This window comes from Lolium rigidum, chromosome 1 (assembly GCF_022539505.1).
Source record: "Lolium rigidum isolate FL_2022 chromosome 1, APGP_CSIRO_Lrig_0.1, whole genome shotgun sequence".
Classification (NCBI taxonomy): Eukaryota; Viridiplantae; Streptophyta; class Magnoliopsida; order Poales; family Poaceae; genus Lolium; species Lolium rigidum.
This window is the reverse complement of record NC_061508.1, coordinates 208,863,402-208,869,785: the sequence shown is the minus strand read 5'-3', so window position 1 is coordinate 208,869,785 and position 6,384 is coordinate 208,863,402. Positions and strand designations below refer to the sequence as shown.

The 6,384-nt window shown below is 48.2% G+C and overlaps 1 pseudogene; it reads right to left on the bottom strand.

The window, feature by feature from the left end:
• Positions 1 to 1,211: 1,211 nt before the first annotated feature.
• Positions 1,212 to 6,008, bottom strand: LOC124683031 (annotated as a pseudogene).
• Between the last annotated feature and the right edge of the window lie 376 nt (positions 6,009 to 6,384).

The following is a 6,384-nucleotide window of genomic DNA, read 5'->3' as shown; positions in this document are numbered from 1 at the left end:
GCTCGGTGATTCGATGACATCCAATCTCTAAAACCATGATGACATGCGATACTTCCTCTTTCTAGGCATCAATAGCATTCTCTTCCTAAATCCACTATAGAACCCGTTGGTGCATCTCTCATATCATGAATTCCATAAAATCTGCACTTGCTGAAGAGCATGTGGAGTTAGCTAGGTGAGCCTTTTTCCTTGAACTTCAGCCTACAAAATGTAGACAAATCATAAATATTGATTGTAGACACTCGGCAATGCAGTGAATAAGAATGCAGAATGTATGGAGATAACAATAACTTCAAAGATTTACTTGGCAGTATATGCCCTTGATTCATATAAATGACTTCCGAAGAGAATTAGTTCAAGAAAGATATGACTACCATTCATGGATTAACTGGCAATGTAAAAAGATTCCTTCAAACTAACCAAACAAAATGCAAGGGCAATGTTGTATATTAGAGAGCAAAAAAGTGTTTGAAAGAGGCAAACACCAGGTTCATTGACATTTACAGGGATTTTTTCGAAGTTATGAATTCGTTGTAATTGTACATGTTCACCTTCAAGAGCAGGTAGCATCACAAACAAATGCAGCATTGTTTCGCAATCATCCAGGTCTCTAAGGGCAACAATAAAAGCTCGATGCTTGCACAACAAAAATGTAGAGATAACACACTTTGGATAACCCCCCGAGTTTGTACTTTGCTGGTCAATTCAACGGTCGGTCTACAAAATCATTTTTCTTCATAGAAAAATATTTTTAAACATTCTTTGTATGAACCTTGATTTCCCTTAAATCAACCATAAAGGAAACATCATTAATAGGTCATAACTCTCCAATAGGCAATTACTCATAATATCATAAAACAATAACACGTGAATGGCATGGCCTGGTTTACTGATATTGTATTTACTTCATGTGACAATAGATAGCGCCCTCTGATGCCATAAGTTAGCATTGGAAGTGATTCAAAGGAATGATCAATTCCACCAAGCATGAGGTACACCTCTTCCTTTTCTGTAGACAACCAAGATTAAGTGCCTCCACAAAGAAAATAAATTCTTACATTCATAATTTTGAAATAGTCTGCAATAATTTTTAAATAACAGAACATTGTATTCACATGCCAAGAACATCTAGTTGGTCGTCTTTAGCAAAATAATCATTGCAACATTGCCAAAACCCTAAAAATTTGCAACAAATGTTAACCCTGTCAAGTTTAGTTGGGAGAAGTCTTAAGTGTCCACAGAATAACTGAAGTTCTTCTATGTTGTTCAAGCTCTCTCCGATTCCAGAGCTGAGCACCTGGCTTGCGGTTTATCTCGTGCTTCCAGTGATATCGTGCATCGCCTGACAGTACTACAAGTGACCCTGGGTTCAGATAGACGGGGACATTGCTCGATTCACTCTCCCATGCTTCTGTGTATTATGTGTATACTAGGCAGCACATTCACGACTGAAGCTCATCACGACAGACTCAGAGAGAGACTATTGCAATCCTGTTGTCGAAGCGCATCAGATCAACATGAGCACAGATACACTACATTGCAAAATGAATTTGTCATAACAGATCATAGGAATCTATACCTCTATACCTGATAATAAAGGAGCTAACGTTTCCTTGGTTTGGTCCGTCTAAGTGCACTTTCGTCCGCCGCGTAAGGCGCTTTCGTCTATGAGTCCTACCGCCCCGTGAGTCCTTATGGATCCGGTTTCTAATCCTTGTTTGTGCGACATGAGTTTCCTTCGTCCATCCTTCTAGAACACGTTAGGCTGCCTCGTGTTTCCTTTTTGTTGTCCGTCCGCACCGATCCTACTTCTCCCTAAGTCGTGCTCTTCTCTAATTCTATTCTATGAGCCTTTAAATACAGAAACAATCAACTTCCCTACATCAAACGAGCGTTCAACGCCTACTACAGATTGGACAAGAGATCAAGCCATAATCATGGCGGCGACCATGGCGGACAGAATCAAAATCCACAAATCGTGAGCCAGGAGAACAAGATGATCATGTTGGTAACCTTCCACGGCGAGCCTTCGAGATCACACATCGACAAGCTCAAAAGAAGTAAACGATCAAGCCCAGCGCAGCTGCCTGCGGTGGAGGCGAAAGCCCGCAATCAACGCACAGTCGGCCTTCTCTCGTGTTCTCCTGCTGCACGAACTGGAGGCAACCGACCCGACCGGCATGCCGAGTGGATCGAAGTGTCAACGATGCCGCAGCCGCACGGAAGGCCATAGGGATCTAGGAAAAAGTTGTTTAGGCAGGAGAACGACGGCAGCCATGACGTATCCACGCACCCGAGGACGACAATGGCCTCAATGCAACACGACCGCAGAGTCCTCTAAGCATCAAAGCGGCCAAGAATCTTAGCTACACTGCTTGCTGTCTCTGAGCGTTGGACCAATCGATCGTGAATAGATTGACTGTGCTGCTGTTGTCGAGCTACTGTCCAAGAATAAGTAGGATCGATCAACAATGGTACAACTGCTTTGAAGAAGCCAGATACATGCTGACATTATTCCATGACTACAAAATTCTACTACCTCCGTTTCAAGGAATAAGGTGGGCGCGTATTCTAAGACGAACTTTGACCATAAAAATTGAGCAACAAAATCTTGATTATATTATATGTAATTAGTATCGTTGGTTTCGTATTGAAAAGAACTTTTTAATGATACTAATTTCATACAAATAATGTTTATCTATTTGAAGTAATTCTTGGTCCAACGAATAACACGTAAAACGAGAGCATCTTATTCCTTGAAATGGAGGTAGTAAGACACGAAGAGAGAGCAACTCGGCAGGACCAGCACATGAGCTTGCCAAGCTGGGGGAACTATGGAAAGTTTATTTATTTTTATTTCAGCTGCCCCTTTGCATTTTCATTGTCATATCTAATTTGTAATGGCTCCTACTCTGTTCCTAATTGTAATATAAATCTCCCAATCGCCTCAGAATAAATAAGTTATAAACAAATTGTGATCAACATATAGAAAATGTCACTACGGTCTATGCTTTTAGGAGAATCATAAGTTTCATCGGCATTGAAGTACATCTCTTTACATATAAGAGATCTCCAAAAATTTGGAGGAATTTTGGATGTTTCAGCTACCCATAATCCAGATTCCCATAACCTGATACACATGAGACAGCGACCGACCGGTGATGACGGCGAGCGTCCCGCACAGATGACTGCAAGTCAGACGGTGGCTGCAAGCGCCAGAGGGGAGTTGACTCAGGCATGACAACGTCTTCTAAGGATAGTCACACCGGCGAGGCAGCAAGATCGGAAAGCGGTGCCTCAATCCTCTGCGGTAGGAGGCAGAAACAAATAGGTTGGGTATTTCCCGATTTTAAATTGCCTCAATCTTTTTTAGTTCAATTCCAGTCTCATTGTAATAGAATTGTGTTGCTATTCCTGATTGATACTGGTTCTTAGAGCATCTTCAGTCGCGTCCCCCAAACCGTCCCCCAAAGGGATTTGGGGCGCGCCGGACAAAAAAAACGTTCCAGCCGCGTCCCCCAAAGCCCTTTTTTGTCCGGCGCGGCCCGATACGGTGTCCGGCGCCCCGAGCCCGTCCCCGTCCCACAGGGGACGCTCCGGGGACGCCGGACACAACGAAATGAGAGGCGAGGAGGCGCGGGGCCGACGCGTCAGCGGCACGATTAATTTTAACCTAACCGTCGCCTACCTCGCGACGGAAGTTATTCGCGCGCAGCGGCATCTTTGCCTTAATGGCGACGGAGGGGCAGGCGAGACGTCTCGTCGGTGCTGCGCAGCCTCCACGCGTCGCCGGCGTTCGCACGCCACCGCCCGTTCCCGCGCGATCTTCCCGCCTCTTCTCGTCTGTTCCCGCGCTTTCTTCCCGACGCCGGCGTCTATAAAAGGTCTCCCGGCTCATCAATAGTAGCCACCGCACCCCGCCGGCAACAAACACAGCCCTCGTCGCTCCACAGCCGTCTCCTCCATCACCAGTGGCAATGGCGAACCGCCCCGGCGATGGCCACTTCCCTCCACCGCCGTCTCCTCCATTGACGAGCCGGCAGCGGCGTGCGGCACTCGAGGAGGCACTCGAGGAGGAGGCCCGCCGGCGGCGTGAGGCGCAGCAGGCGGCGGATCTAGCGGCGTTCTCCGCCCCCGCCTCCGCAGCGCGAGGAGGCCGCGGCGGCAGCAGCGTGGCAGGAGCAGCAGTGCGACACCGTTGCGGCGTTCGACGCCTCGACGGGACAAGAGGCGCGACGGCGCCGGTACCGGGAGGAGATGGAGCAGCGATGGGCTGACGAGCGCCGGCGCCAGCACGATGAGCGGTAGGCGCTGTTCCGTGAACGGCGTGACTCGATCGAGCGCCGGCGGCGTGAGTCGATCGAGCTCCAGCAGCAGGCGACGGCGGAGGAGCGTCGACAGCGGGAGGCGGCGCTTACGGCGCTATGGGGGAGGCGGGCGGAGCAGTTGGCGGCGGCCGACGAGTCTGCGGCGGCGATGATGGAGGCGCCAACAGATGTGGAGGAGGAGGCGCCAATGGAGGAGGAGGAGGCCGAGGCGGAGGAGACCGAGGTGGAGGACGACGACGACGAGTTCGAGTGGTCCGACGACGACGGGCCGCACCCGGACGAGACGGCCGATCAGAGACGCGCCCTCGTCGAGTCCTTCGAGTCGGAGAAGAAGCTCCAGGACGACGCCCGTGCCCTCGAAGAGGCGCATATTCGTCGCGCCATCGAGCTCTCCCTCCAGGCGGCGCAGCGAGGGACAGCGGAGGACGCGCGGCGGGAGCGGCACCGTCTCGGCCACCGCCGAACGCAAGGAGAGGAGGCGCGCGCAGGAGGAGCTGCGGCGTAGGGGAGGCGACGACGGGGCGGGGCCGTCGAACGCGCCGCCGGGCGGTCGATAGTCTAGGTTTAGATGAAATCTAGCCGTTTTCATTCAAACTTTGTAATATATAATCAAAATTGAATGAAAACCTTTATTTTCGTGCACCAATATTCATTTGGGGGCGGCGTTTGGGGGACGCGGCCGGGGAGCGACGTCCCCCAAACGCGGCACGAACAAAACACGTCCCCCAAACGCTCGATCCGGCGCGGTTTGGGGGACGGTTTGGGGGACGCGACTGGAGATGCTCTTAGGGTAGAATCTCACCATGTCAAGAACGATTTGCTCTACTAAAAAATATTTAACAAAACCGGTTGTAGAAAAGAAGATTGTTTCTTTTAGGAACTTTCCATTTTAGCCCGTCACAAATTCTCGATGAGGGGTGCAGTGGGGACAATGAGAGAGCGATTAAAGAGGCATGGCCGGTAGAAGTGTACGACACAGCTATGTAACCTCGCCCTTTTTTTAGAAGAAATGAGGATGCTCAATTACAGAATGAAGAAGAAAAACTAAGTTCAGTTTGAAAGTTGGCTTAGAGATCAGCATTAGATAGATCTTGTTTTTTAGTTTCTCTTTTCCTTTCCTCTGTAAATACCCCTGTACAGTTTGTTTGCTCATATATATAAAAATTGCAGTGGGAGCCTTTTCCACTGATTCACTTCAAAAAAAAATTAACCTCGCCCATGGGTGGTGGGGGCTAGCAGATGGCGATTTTTGTGTCCTAGCGACAACCGACGATACAGACCAGCCGAGATAGACTTTAAATTGCTTCGTAGCGAAGCACGGATTTTATCCTAGTTAGAAAATGGCGCATCCATCTATTTGCACTCGTATAGTTGTGTTCTGGGTATTAAGCAAGGTTTGAATAATAGCACTGTTTTGTATGCTTTATGTTAAACATAGGGCTCCAAATTTATTGAGAAGAGTAACAGTTCGCACCTCACCTGGCTTGTACCTGTTTGCAATCAGTTCATCAAAAAGCGGTTCCCTCCACAGCAAATCTGATGGCAAAGGACATGCATCCTCATCCTCGTTCATCCACCCTGGGCTGATGCCAACATCAACATCACCAATCCAAATACATTCTCGAACAAGCGTAGAAAGTTCGACAGCCCATGGAGGGAGATCACCAAATCTCATTGCCTAAACAGGAAATTTTTGAAAGAATATTCAGCTTATGAGCATGTAAGTTCCTGGAATTTGATGACAGACAGAATATCTCCTCTACTTTCAAAGAAATTGTGCACGACAAAAGTGAACATTTGTTAGATGTTGAAACAATCGAGGGGGAATAACTTAGTTGGTTGTTGGGCATCACTGAACCACCCTTCTGCAAACAACACAAATGGGCACATCCACACTTTGAATCATCTCATCGATACCCAAATTTCGTCCGAGATTTGATGGCTCTGATAAAATAAGAAGGTAAGAGATGGCCATGATAGAAAACAAGTATTGGTAGTGTATCACGTGTGCCTCTAGGGTCACCGTGGGTATGTATTTATATTAGAGTTACAAGGG